The following is a 15,178-nucleotide window of genomic DNA, read 5'->3' as shown; positions in this document are numbered from 1 at the left end:
CTAAAAAATTAGTATAAGTAAGAAGTCATTGATTGTCCAAAGGATAGTTGCATGCAATAGAAATAACTTTCTTTGATGCATCATATGTCAGTACACCATTTTCTCATAAATCAATAAGATCTCCCACCAATGGCTACAAGTATATATTAATATCATTACCTGGTGCACGTAGTCCAAGAATCAATAAGGACAACGTCATATATAGTTGTTTCATATACATCCAAGGGGGTAGATTATAAATGACCAATACAATATGCCAAGTGTTATAAGAAATAGACATTATTTCAAATGGACAAAAACCATCACTTGCCAATCCAAGTTGGAGAATCAGTAGGATGCCTTAATCTTCCATCTTTATACGTTCCTATTCATGCCATCTCATAGATGAAGCCATTTTGGATGACATAAATAACCTCTATAGCCTTCATTGTAATGGAAAGTAGTGTAAAACCTTAGATAGAATCTTGCCCTTACGTTTAAATAAAGATGCCTCATTGTCATTGTTTGTGTTGGAAGAATTATCACATCGAGAACAACCACAAACCTTACAAATGTCTATGTTAATCTTCCTTCCAATATAAATGTAATCATTAGGGCATGCATGAATCTTAGTATAGTCAAAATCCAATTACCTTATGGTCTTCCTTGTTTCATAGTATGAACTCGGAAACACCTCACCTTCTAATAGAGTCTCATTTAATAGATCAAGTAACATGGTAAATTGTTTGTTAAACCACCCACAAAGGCACTTAATCTGAAATAGCCTCACTATAAATGATAATTTTGTGAATTTTTTATAGCTCGAGTATAGATCTTGTTTAACATCACCTAGCAATTTGTAATATTCTTCAACTGATGTATTAAATCCAATCCCTACATATACATTTGGTCCATCGGTTTTTTCATTCACTTATTCATACACTTGGTTTGATATTCTAAATGCATCCTACAATAGTCCATGCATTTTAATATCCACATTTGGTGCATTATTGCCAACAAGATTCTTTTTCTTTACCCCATGATCAATCCAATTAGTATAACTTGGCATAATCCCATCCCACAATAAATGGTCAAAGACTTCATCTTTATCTTCTAATGAAGTATTGACACATTTTTGGCATCAACACAATATTCCACCACCATGAGATCCATTAATAATAACAAATTCAATAAATTTCTACACTCCTTTAATATATGCTGGATCATCCCTATACAATGCGTTAAATCCCAAAGAACATATTATTAAACTAAATATTATATAATGAAACCTATTCCTAGAAGAGAGGCTATGCACTATTAGGGGTACCTTTGAAGAGTATTCCAATTTCTATCCATTTAATATGACTGATTGCTCCAAAGACGACCAATGCAATGAAAACTTGATAGTTTAACTGGTAATGTTTATATCACTAAAATGTGTTTTATCTTTGTAAGATAATGTTTAGTCTGATTGAGACAAGCATTTCAACCAAAAACTCAAACATAAAAGGAATGCTTCTGATGAGATCAAGAATAAAAAATTTATACCTAAGCACAATTACAAAGAAGAGATGAGTTGTTAGAAAACCAAATTCCGTGCTTCACATGAATAAATATTGTCTTCTCTCTAGGTATACAATGTCCCAAATTGTCCACATCAATCTTGTCCCAAGTATATGGGGTTGTATACATGAATCTTTTTCCATCATTCAGATCTTTCAATACCATATCCATTGTTAGATCATAGTCCCTTGAATCATTTCCTATTGCTTTAACCTATGTCCTTTGTGGTCTGTTGTTGGCTCTTCTAGACCCTTGTAACTAATCACTTCTTCTAGTCTCTTCAACTAGTATGATATATTGAATTACCAAAAATACATAAACATATTTCTTGATTGGTTGAGTTTGTTACAATACCATTTATTCATTATTAAAGTTTTGACTCCCATGGAAGAGGATGCTTAAATTATTTAGCATGTCTAAAGTATTAGGGATAATGGTATGGTTGGGTTTTTTATGTTATGATAGAGTTTGAAATGGATTGAGATAGACTACATAGAGTCTTAGAGTCTATGAGTTTGCGTTTCTATGTCTTATTTGTCTTAGCCTATAAATATGGTGTAAATACTATATTCACACAATTATATAAACCTTCTCTAATATCTCACACAAAGTATTTAACAAAATTAACCGCATTGTGTATCATATCAACATATCTTAGCAATTATCTCAAAAGATAAAAGGAGAATTAAGTCTTCAAAAACTGGATTTCAAGGATACCAATTTCCATATTTTACTCATGACAGGTTGGATTTTCTCTAAGAAAAGGAGGAAGAAACAAAAGCAGTTTTGTTTTGAGAAAATTGGAGCCTAATGGAAGGTTAGATTCAGAGACCGACAAACATTCCATCTCTACCACAATATAATTCTAAGAGTAGCTTGGAATACCCAATATAATTCTAATTTGCACCGGAGAGCCTTGCCAAAGGCCCCTAGAAGCTTCAGTGGTTTAAGATGGAAGTTGCCAAAGGCCAAGAGGTTTTATTGCAATTAATTCTTCAGGTGATGAAAGAGAAGAAGAGAAGTCTGGGGAGTTTCTAGGGTTAAATAGAATTTTTCTGATATATTCAAGTGAAACTAAGAAGTTTTACGGTTTTGGAGAGCATTTCTCTTGCATGGAGTTCAAAGTAGAAGAGTATCCACTTTTGCTCAAGAGGAGGGCATTGGAAGACGATATCAACCCATCACTCTTGCAACTACTCTGATTAGCTACATGTACATCTAAGAGATCCTGAGCCCCTAATCAATTAATTTTACTTTTGTTCAATTGTAAACTTCTACTTTTATAGAGTTGGAGGTGACTAGAGTACTACCTATGCACCTTCTCCATTCTATATGATATGAAAGATGAGGTCTCTTTACCTTGGAGGATACAACTATAATTTTTATCCAACAAAACCGAATAAAGTTCAAATAAAGGTATTTCGTGAAGTTAATACATATCAGAATTTCCTAAAGGTAATGATTTCTCAAAGTTTTAGAGTTTTTTGTTATTGCTTACAGATACATGGCGATTAGTTGCAAGGTAGAATACTCTATGGGAACCCACCAACTGACCTTGTTAACAACTTATAGAGGCCATTGGACAACCCCTTGAACTTGCTAACTAGATCACTTTTGGAGTGGTGGTTAGAATGCAAGGTGGAATAGATATAGTACACAAGGTTTAGGATAAACTAAAGGGTTATGATTTTCCCATTTCAGCATTCTGGTTTCATGTAGTTTTCTTACCTACATACAAGCATAGACATACACCTCCACATTCACATAGATGCATATCTAAGTCAAATTTTATCTAAATGAAGATGTGGTGGATGGAATGTAGGATTGGATGGGACATAGAAAGACTATAATTGGGTCTCAACTCTGGTGGAATTGAGAAGTTAACACAAAATAATCTAGGGAATGGAAACTTCTAAAGGATCTTGGTTCAGACAATACTAAAGTGATGACTTATTGCAATCCTTGCCTAGAACCTATAAATAGTAGAATGGGAACAAATTGAAGAACAAATCTAGAAAGTTGACTAGTGTTTACTAATTTGCAGGTCCCAATGGATCATCATGATCCAAAAATGGGAACAGATCTCCCATTATCAAATTGGACAATCAATGTTTCAAATGTGAGGATAAAGCTTATTTGGAATTCTATTAGTTGGTGCACATTACTATACCTTTCTATTCATGATCATGCTGGGTTTTTACTAGTGATGCAACAGAATCTGTATGCCATCCATCAATACAAAGGGTGATACTTTTACACTTACAATTACTTATGAAGTCTTTGCTTTGATGCACAAAGAGAGAAGATACTATATAAAATCAAATTAGTTGATTTTGTTATTGGCATTGTTTGCTGCTTCAGTTTACACTTTAAGCGATATGTCATAAGCATCTATTGATGTCAATAAAACTATTTTTTTCATTTTAATTTTTTTTGTTGTTGTCTTAGAGTTTTTTTATAAGGATGGTAAAAAAAAGCTTGATGGCATCATTTGAATTTTCATCATGCTTACTATTTTATATTATAGATAAGAACATTTAAGGTGAGCAATATTTCACTAATTGCATTTGAATAGGATATTAAAGAACTTTTTTCTTTCACTAGTTATATTCAATATATTGAATTACCAACAACCTTACCAGATACTCTAGCTAAGCAAGGGGTTTAGAGACAGAGTATGTTTTGGGCTCAGCTGTAATATGTTTGGGGTGTCTAGACACTTGGTGTTTGTTGTGTTTTCCGCAATGTCTTGCTTCTTTGCTTTCTTTTAAAATTAATAGATTTTTCTTATGAGTTTCTAATAATATATATATTAGATAGCCCATTGAACTGAATTCTTTCCAACTTTGGCATATGGCTATGAACCCATGTATCTTTGAATAGCTCTTCATAATAGTGGATTGTAGCCTATAAACCCATTGCAAAGACATGCTTTGAGCTTTACATGTGCAAACAATGTGAACCATAAAAAAAGATCTCAAATCTTTTCCCTTAAACAAGACATCTCATTTATACATTTCAGCCAGATCTTTTGTTTATAACCTAAATCAGCATCTAAGGGAAAATATTTTATATCTCAAAACTTTGAGATCATTTGATAACAACTGAAGTGACTCAATCAAGGGCCTGTTTGGTAACAGATGATGTGGCTTAATTGAATGATTTATTACTTTGACTTTTAGTACTGAATAAGTTTTTAAGGAGGTTGTCATCTCCTTAATATCTGAATATGAAGTTGGGTTTTATTATTTAAGTACTTTAAAATATTTATGCTTATTTTGACCTTTAGTTGTTCCAAACTTCAACTCCTAAACTAATTGTATGTACACCAAAACCTTGGAGGCTGTTGAGTAGAAGGATGGTATGTTTCAACTTCGTTCTAGTAGAGATTTTGAACCTACCCATGGAAAAATGGGAAAAAAGTTCATTCTCAAGAAAGAGCATATATTAGACTACATACCTCATTGTTCCAACTAAGAAAAATAACTTAAGGACTCATAAGACTCAAGATAGTCAAAACCAATTAACAATTAGATTAGTGCACTCAATTCCTATTAACCTATTCAAGAATCATGGCATTCAAGAGTTTCCAAGCAATCTGGTTTGTTACAAAGGAGTTCTAGGTTCTCTAGAACAATTCGTTTTATTGGTGTATACGTACATGTACAGTTAACTCTCAATTGAGCTGAAAATCGAATAAAGTGTAGATTTAGGGTCCAAATCCTTGTTATCATCATTTCTCTATATTCTTGGAGAGGTTGTGGTGGCTGGGTGGACAAGGTAGGAGTCCTACAGATTTCAAATCTAGGTATGGTCTTTGTGGGGTGATAAAGGGAGATTTGGATGATAAAATGATGAATAACAGGGATAGAGATGCAACTAGATAGCTTTTTGTCCACCAAAGAAAGTGTAATTCAAATAGAAAGGGGAAGATTCATACTATTATAAAATACAACAATGAGATGGGTTGCTTAGAAGAAATAAGCAATAATGTTTTTTATTTATAGACTCACTATGTGAACTAGAATTTTTCTTTACAAACTCTAATTTGGAGTAGGAAACATACCCTAAAGAACTTGTCATTGTTTGGACTTGTAACTGATCACTTCTAGTCTCTTCAACTAGTATGATATATTGAATTAGAAAAAATCATAAACATATTTCTTGATTTTGAAGTTCAGATGTCACAATACCCTTTATTCATTAGCAAGTTTTTTGACTCCCAATAATAGGATGCTTAAATTAATTAGCAAGTCCAAAGTATTAGGGATAATGATATGGTTGAGTTTGTTATGTTATGATAGAGTTTGAGATGGATCGAAATAGACTATATAGAGTCTTAGAGTTTAAGAGTTTGAGTTTGAATAGGTTTGATTTGTCTTAGTCTATAAATATGGTGTAGCTACTACATTCTAGCACTACAATTATATAAACCTTCTCTAATATCTCACACAAAGCATACAACAAAATTAACTCTATTGTCTATCATATCAATATATCTTAGCAAGAGTCTCAAAATCTAAAAGGAAAATTGTCTTTAGAAAGATAAAATTGCAAGTAAGGTTCAAAGTATCGATATGTATCAGCCCGCATTAGCCGATACGTATTATATCAGGAGCTTCCTGATATGCTCCTATAGAGGGTGTATCATGGTTTTGACCGGTTTAGGGGGTGTATGGACCTTAAACCAACCTCTTTGAACTGGATTTGAGAAAAACTAAAAAAAACTACCAATACTGCCTGATATGCCTCTACCGGCATATTAAGCATATTGATAATTTGAACCTTGATTATAGGTCATATTTTATGGAAGAGACAAGCTTTGGATTCCTTATGGAATTTATGAATTAAAAAAATAATCGAGATCAACATTGACATCCAATCAAATATGGCTTATAGACATAGGAAATTATAAATTAGTCACACATCCACTACTCATCATGCCAACTTCCTTTATAATGGCCCTAATCCAACATTCATCACCTCAAGATCATTAGGATACAATACCATTGCAAGTCTACAACAATTAATACCAAAAGTGTTAAGATTTCATTCTGACATCCCTATATAACTAGAATTATAAAACCTAGATTAACCATTTCCTTCTTAGATTAGAATTGTCCATTTGACTCTACAACTTAATTCATGCCTACCCACCAAATTTCATCACAAAATTCTCTCGTTTGACCCGCTATCAAGCCTAAATCCAATTTTAGCAAATCTCATCTAGTATAGTTTATCAATTGTCATCCTAGTTTCATTTGGCTGATCAGACTTTACCATTGCGTTCAAAAACCCAAAAAACCCTAGCACATCAAATTTCATGACCAAACTCATTCATTTGACCGTTAAAAAGTAAGATTCCGTTTTGGGTAGTCTCATTAATTAATAAACCATTGACCCAAACTAAATTTGTCAATCTACACTTCTATTAGATTTAGAATGTTCAAAAGTGCCTATCTACCAAATTTCAGCTCAAATTTCCCCTGTTTAACCCTTAATAAAATAAAGATTCTATTTCAATAAATCTTATTGATCCGAACTTATCAACCATAGATCTACATCATCCTGACCCTTTTTGGCCAATTAGATCTCACTACTATGTTCGAAGACCCTAAAACCCCATCACATCAAATAAAATCCCAAAAACCCAAAGATACTGACACTTAAAACTAAGAAAAAGATAAAACCATTTTTAAAAATTTATCAAATTTATGTTTTTTGCCACTGATAACCCTAAATACGAGACTACCATGGAAAGCATGCCCCAAACTACTAATGGATGCATAAAACCCATGAAACCCCCCTCCCCAAATCGAAGAAAACCTTTCACTAAAGAAGAAAGTTTGATTGGTGACCATTTCCTTTAAAAAACTTTACCCATTTTATGTAAAAGTTGTCTTCAAGTCCAAGCTCTCTGATTGGGTGAATTTTAGAACTCTTTCCCTCTTTTTCTCTATAAATACAAACCCAATTCTTGCTTTGAAAGAGGGGGAAAACCAGAGAGGGCTTGAGGAGGGAGAACTTTGGGGGAAAAATTAGAAAGAGAAGAAAGAACTAAAAGGGAAGAAGAGACCCAAAAGAGCATTTCCTAATCTTTGAGATGACCTCAATTACTTGAAATCCCAAAGCATCCGGAGCTTAATCTTCAAATTTGCCCCTTTATTGTCAGCTTCAAGATTTGAAACAAAAAAGCACACCATCCATCCTAGTATCTCATTCAAGCTTCTTTGAACTTGTTCCCACTGCTAGAAAACTTCTGTCAAGGTTGTACATGAGAAGTAAGTCTCATTTTAACGTTTAAACCTAATTTTGTAGTCTGTTTTAGTTTATATCTGCACTGCTTGAAGTCCAAAAACCATGGGAAACTTTCATTTCCGGTTGCATTCAGATTAAGAAAAAGATGTAGGGAGGTGAGGGTCTTAGGGAAATCAATACCTAAGACCCGATAACATCACCTCAAATCAATTTTGGGTGAAGTTGGGAGTGTTTTTACCTGATTTCAGGAGCTCTGAGCAACTATTTTTAGTAATTAAACCTGAATAACTCTCTTTTTAGGTTGTCACATCAGCTTCGAGAGAGGTGTGACTAACACCTTTCCTCTCCCAATCCTTTTGGATTTACAATCTTTCAATTGTATGCTTTTTCCAGGAAGAGTGGAGTTACTATTAAAGACATAAATCAAATTTTCGAATATGAAAATGAGATTCCATTTCCTCTAAGAAATGGGTGGCAACTCCATTTTTTGAGCCTGCCATTAACTTCCTGGAGCTCACACACAAGTTACCTGAGAAAGAAATATAAGAAAGCAAATATTTGAAGGACATAGATCTGTTTTCTAAAAGGCATTGTTTCTTTCTCCCTAAGGAGATTAATTAGCTTATTGATAAAAAGGCAGAGGCATTGATGGCCATTGTTTGTTTATTTTGATTGATGATGATGATAAAGTGTATTTTTGGTTTTTAAATAATTTATCTCCTTTGTTCCAACACACAGTCTTAGGTGGTGTTCTATTTTAGGTATATTTCCTTTTCAAGGGTTTTAGATCTTTAAAGGAGATGGTTTTGGGGCCAAGATGTCAAGCCTATCTCTATTACCAAGGATTATGTCAAGCTTCTCCATAAGGTAATGTCTTCCTTTCTTGATCCACCTGTGTTATTGTCTTCTTAATCTAACACCTCAATAAAACACTTCATAGGTAATTATCACTTGAAAAACAAAATTTCAGGATGGCAGTTTTTTTCCTATGTTTTAAGACTCTTTTTGTTTAATGTCATCAGTTTCCTTTTCTCATATTTTTGGGGCCATAATTTATTAAGAGATTGGGATTTTGATTATGAAAAGGGTTTGAAGAAATTTAGTATAACAAAGTGTTTGTAAGCGGATCGTTTGATAAGGTGTCAAAAACAATAGTTACCTATTATAATATCCATCAAATTGTTTTTCTGTAGTAGAGGGAGAACTTTTCCATGCCAAATTTCCAACAAACTTTTATATAGTCATTATGGACTTAAGAAAGCCTGGTCATCAATACGAAAATTCATAGAGCAACACATTTTTGTAGATGCCAGGGAGTAATCAACACCATTCTACAAAGTATTGATAAGCCACTTTTACATAATGCCAAATGTTGATAGCTCATACGCAAGAATTTTGTACTTTTTTTTATTAACTTACCTATGTAAATAGGTCAACGAATGCCCTCTTATTATGAGCCTCTTATAAGATTTGAAGCTTCTAAGTTAAATGAGGGAGCCATCAAACTATGAATCTTAAGTTTCTTTAATTTAACAAATACAACCCACCTATGTTTTTGGAATTCGACTACCATCCCCCAGAAAGACATGATACCAGAAAAAATTATAATCAATCAACAAGCACTATATTCATGGCGTCATAGAATTTTCCATGTTTCTATCTATTTAGTCTTATTGACAAATTAAAAGCAAATTATTAGTACAAATTAACAATTAACAATAATTAATTATCAATACAAATTATTAATATTTGATCCAACATTTTTTCTCAAGGCAAATGATATAATATTTATATTTCCTTAGCCATATTCGATAATCAATCAAATTCCATATTTCAACATAGATGGAAGCCTTAGAATTCTTTTGCATTAAACTAACTAGAGGAACAGGATCAAAATAAAGTCTGGGTTTATTTGATAAATGAGATGGTTTGCTGTATTTTGGGAGTTTTTCAAACATAAAATCCATTTGGAGAGACAAACAAAGAAAATAAAAACAGAAAAAAATATATGACATTATGAAACAAACAACAAAAATAAATAAAAGAATGAATGCACTCAATTCTGAAAGATGAGGTTTTCAGACATTTTTTGCGAGAGATAAAGACTTGAAAACATACTTTTCTGTGTCGTTCAAGTAGAACAAATGGAGCAGCTTTTTCCTTCAATGAAATTCACATCCAATCGGTTGTTCCCTTCAATGAACTTATCTTCCAATTGGTTGAAGTATATCAATCGAGCAAATGATTGAGGATGATGCTGAACCCCTTTCTCGTCTTTCTTCGATCAGAACCCATTTATTCTCAAAAGATTCAAAACCCTAAACCTTTGGGATTAAGGGGAAACTCAAACTTTGTGCTCGTACCCAATTAGAAGAGGAAGGGGAGAGACGAAATCAGAAAGTGTAAACCTAAACTTTGAGATTAAGGGGAAACTCCAAATCGAGGAACAAGTGATACTCCAAGTCAAAGACCGACAAAGGGGAGACTCAAACTCAATAAGGAAAGGGGAGACTCCATGTTGAAGAAAAAGCAGGAACTCTACGTCTAGACATCACAAAGACAATAATAACAGCGCCACTTTTCAAAGTTTTTGTAATTTTGAACTGGTTCGGTATTGGTTTATGACCGGTTTAATTTAAAAACTGTCATTTTTAATTTATAAAACCGCTGGCCCATTTTGGCTTTTTGCTTAATTTAGCTCACAATCAATAGTGTTGTTAAAACTTCCATCCTAGACACATCTAGACCGGTGCTTTTTTGAACCGCCGATTCTAAACCGCCGGCTTAATCTATTTTTCTTGTAGTGGTTATTGAAGATGTCAGGCAAATAAAATTTGGAAAGATAATTCAATTAATTTCTTCCTCTATAAACGTACGAATTAACAAATAGAAATACCTCAAATCATTGATGAAAAAAATGAAACAATTAAGCCCGTGAAGAGATTACTACTCTTCTAGAACATGCTACATAAACATTAAAGTTCAATGATGCACAATAATTACTAGATCGATTAACAAAATAAATGGATATGGCTTTCTTGATTTGAGAATAACTAAAAGCATAAATTTGCAATAATCCATGATCATTGACTATTCAAGATATGAATAAAATAGATAATCATATAAATATTCACGACAACAATATCAAAATATATAACAATTTAAGCTCAATTATCTTAATGGTTTTTCAATTATAATGCATATCACAATTTTAACACAAGAACTATTTATCTTCCCCTAGATTATGAAGGGGATCCATTTCTCATTTAATTCCCTTTGTTTTGAATCTATATCTACATCAAAACTTCCCCTGACTCATGTGTGGGGAATACTTCTATTTATCTCCGATCCCCTTGAGGCATACAAATAGAGGATTTTTGCAAACATAATGGGAGTTAAAACTCCTCCTTTTCATTTGAGAGATAGAACTTCCCCTGTTTATGTTGAAAGATACATTCTCTTTATTGGTATCTTTTCCCATATTCCCTACAAAAATCATTTTCAATTCAAGCCAAAATTTCTCCCCCTTTTGTCATGAACAAAAAGGGAGGGAGCAGAGGGCTAAACAATATATCATGCATCAAACTGTAAATAACAAGATTTAAGAGCATATGATGAGAAGGGAACTTCAACATCATGGATTAACAAAATTTAATGAGTTAAAACACCTTCTCTTTGCTTTGAACGAATAAAATGATTGGACCAATGATAAAACTGTTTGACCCCTGAACCAATAACCAAAATAGTATTGTGACACCGGTGAAAGAGGGATGATCTTCGAACTAGGATGATCATGGCTTGGCATGTTCCAACGCTCCTCACACTAACCTCACAGAGCGGAACATCTTTAGTACTTGTATGTTATTATTCATGGGAGATGTTATGTGGTTGTGACCTCGGTGCAAGAAATGCTTTGAGAGGATAAAATCACATTTAAGCAAATCATCATTGAGATTGGATTTCCTGCCAACATGACCTCAGTGGAAGAAGCGCTCTGAGAGGAACAGATTCACATCTGGCTCATCTTTCACACGTATGCTATTATTCAAGAGAGATGTTCTCAATACACCGTGGGATGTGACATGCATGCAAGATGTTGCTGTGACCTGGGTGCAAGAAGCACTCTAGAGGAGCAGATGACATCTGTGCTCATCATGCACGAGATTGGAGTTCCTGCCAACGTGGAAGTGAATCCATGACTGGTGTAAAAATGGTCCATATTGGGCCAGCATGGCATGATCTGCGGGCCATGCCTCCCTCCCTTGGAAAATTTTTGGGGGTCAGCCCGGCACGGCCCATGGCCCAAGCCCATGCGAGCCCATGCCCAGCTGATCTGGGCTGGTCTGTGGGCCGAGACATGGGCCAGCCCAAAGTTATTCATTTAAAAAATTGACAAAAAATTTAAAATTTTAATTTACATGAATTTTGATATCTACAATTTCTTATATATACAATAATTAAATAAAATAGTATAATAAAATCGAAAAATTATTTATTTTATTAATATATTATATACTATATATTATTATATAATTATAATATATAAAATATATAAATATATATAGGCCGTGCCAAGCCACGGGCCACATGGGGGCAAGGCATGATAGTGCAGACCATGCCAGCTTGGCCCGCAGACCTGAAACCCCAAGCCCGGCACAGCCCACGGGCCCATACAAGTCGTGTTGGGCCACCGCACGGCCCGTGGACCATCGAGCCGGGCCCGCTCAAAAACGTGTAATATGCAGTATTTGGAAGAGAAGATAAAACATCACATGAACTAGTATTTGGTAGGTTTAAAAGACTGACATGTTCAGATTCTTTGGGGTTGCATGCGACAGCGGTCGCAGTAAATCTTCTTGTGATCAATTCCGTAGGCAGGTCCCCAATGTTAGGGTGTGGTTACAACGGAGGTTTTGGAATTGAGTATGAATATACTAGTAACAAACAACGCTAATTAAATCAGTCGTTTTATCACACTTTGTCCTCATCGATGAGAGTTTTCAAAAGACCAATGTGCACAAATTATTTCTGACGTTTTGAGGACAGTGGGTCTCGTTCTCTTCAATATCAAGAGAGGAAATATTTCCATGGATGAAGAGGATCTCATCATCAAGCTTCATAGGCTTCTTGGTAACAGGTCTCTCTCTCTCTCTCTCTCTCTCTCTCTCTCTTCTCGATATCGATCTCAGTTGAACAGAAGGCAATATTGGGTAATTATATCTGAAACTTTTGGTGTTTCAAGAGGCATGAGGCTTCATATGGTACTTCCTAATATTTCAGTTCATTTGCAAGAAATTATGAGATTTATTGCTTAAATCATTTATCCCTTGGTGCAACTCTGAAGTGCATTCTCAGAATATAATAATGGACTTCTGCTTTTGCAGATGGTCCCTCATAGCCGGAAGGCTACCTGGACGAACGGATAACGAAATCAAAAACTACTGGAACACCAAACTGAGCAAGAAAATTCAAGGCCAGACGCCAAAGATACGGTTAACGGATCTGTAGAGAAGAAGGCTGCAAGCGAATCCTCAGTTAGCTCAGAAACTTCTCCTGTAATCAGAACGAAAGCCTCGAGATGCACTAGGGTTTTTCTCCCACGGCAAGAAGGGAACGAGATAACGAAGAAGAATGGAGAGTCTTCTCGGGACTGCAGCAGGCCATTCTTTGGATATGCTGGTGGGTTTTGACATGAACGAGCTGCTTTTCATGTCGGATGATCTGAACTCCAATTGCTTACAGATTTGTAGCGATGGGATTCGGGGAAGCAGTAATTTGGTCACTGGAAAGGATGGTTGGAATAACTGTTCTTGGTGTTCAGATGATCCCTTCTCAACTGGTACTGATGTAATGCTTCAGGGTGATTCTGGTAATGAAGCAATACTTGAAAATTGCAGTATTGATACTCTTCAACCTGATGAAGCTTTGGAGCTCAAGATGCTGGCTTCTTTTCTCAGCTGATTGCATCGATAGAGCACTAATATCTTCCTACGTACAAAACTGGAAATAAATTTCTCGGAACTGAACTCTATTAGGCTGTGTTTTGCTTGATAGAAAATAAGATAAACTGAAAGTTGAGCTGATGAGGGAATGTTCTTAAACAAAACTTCATCTCAACTTTCTGTTTCTCTCCTATTTTAGTCTTAACTAGTCTGTCGTTTTATTTCTTTCCGGCAAGATAAAAGCTGTTCTTGTCGGCATGGAAAGTCCCTAGTGTTGTCTTCTAAATGAACCCTAAAAATTTCAGTAAGAGATTTCATTCGTTGAGTTGTTCAATGTAATTCTTAACTTCTTTTTTCATAAACTCTTCAATTGAATCGTTTCATCAACCTAAAATAATTGTCTACCAGTAGTTCTCAATATGGTTATTATTTTTTGTCATAAAGTATTGAAAATTGCTAATAAATGATAATTCCAAGTAGTTAGACATCCCTCTATGGAGTCCAAGTAGTTAGACATCCCTCTACGTTAGCTTTTCTTTGTTATTTCTTTGGAACCCGTAATCACTTAATCTTACATCTCAGTCTGAGGTTTCCTATTATTTTCTTCATCTTAGAAGCCTGTGGTAGAGTTCTTGCATTAGAAAATGATAACTCATCACTGAAATCAAGAAGAAAAAAGGATTACCCCTCTTTTTCCCAAATCAGTGGCTGCTGGAATCGATTTCACGTCAATGCTGTAGCGAACCAGCTAACATACCAAACAAGCCACACATATTTCATCGTTGAAATGCAAGGATATGTTGATTTGTTGTTGGACATGTGGTGTTTCCTTTTTTGAATATTAGTAGATATTATGGATTTTCTGTAAAAAGAGGATTTAACAAATATATAAAAGTAATTTACTTTTATATTTTAAAATGGTTTTGATAGGAGAAAAGTAAGGAAAAGATGGATCTATGAATGATCTAAACAAAATCCATTAATCCATCAAAAGTTTCTGTAAAAAATGTCTTTTCAAAATTTTAAAGTAATTTACAGAAATAAAATATAAATATAATAATTATTTTAAAATTAAATTTTATTAATTACATGACATATGTCTCTTAGAATTTCCAATGGGTTTGACATATTTTTTCAATTGAGGATATGTATTCCTATGAAATTTATGTCAACCACCCTAATAATAAAATTTTATTTCTTTCTTGGATGTACATAGAGGTTGTAGAAGTTTCTATCACTCTACCATTGTGGCCTAACCTCATTTTACCTATTGAGTGTGTCTAATCTTGAAAACTCTTACAATTCTGTCTCCTTTTGGTTCAACCTTTTCAAATTTTAAACTTAATTAGGGTTAGAGATAGATGTGAACAACCATGTCTTTTCCCTTAAATTAAACTTGAAAATGAATTTAGCCAATGACCTAGTATGTGTTTGGT

General features: G+C 34.2%; 1 long non-coding RNA gene across 1 annotated transcript; it reads left to right on the top strand.

Annotated features, from left to right (window-relative positions):
* Positions 1–12,801: 12,801 nt before the first annotated feature.
* LOC148843943 (uncharacterized) lies at positions 12,802–14,091 on the top strand. The gene is made up of 2 exons (XR_016103789.1): positions 12,802–12,937; positions 13,185–14,091. It is a non-coding gene; the product is annotated as an uncharacterized LOC148843943 (long non-coding RNA).
* Positions 14,092–15,178: the final 1,087 nt, after the last annotated feature.

This window comes from Nelumbo lutea, chromosome 8, assembly GCF_056320005.1.
Source record: "Nelumbo lutea isolate HS-2025 chromosome 8, American lotus-T2T, whole genome shotgun sequence".
NCBI lineage: Eukaryota > Viridiplantae > Streptophyta > Magnoliopsida > Proteales > Nelumbonaceae > Nelumbo > Nelumbo lutea.
The sequence above is the reverse complement of the archived record's forward strand: the minus strand, read 5'-3'. Positions and strand labels throughout refer to the sequence as shown.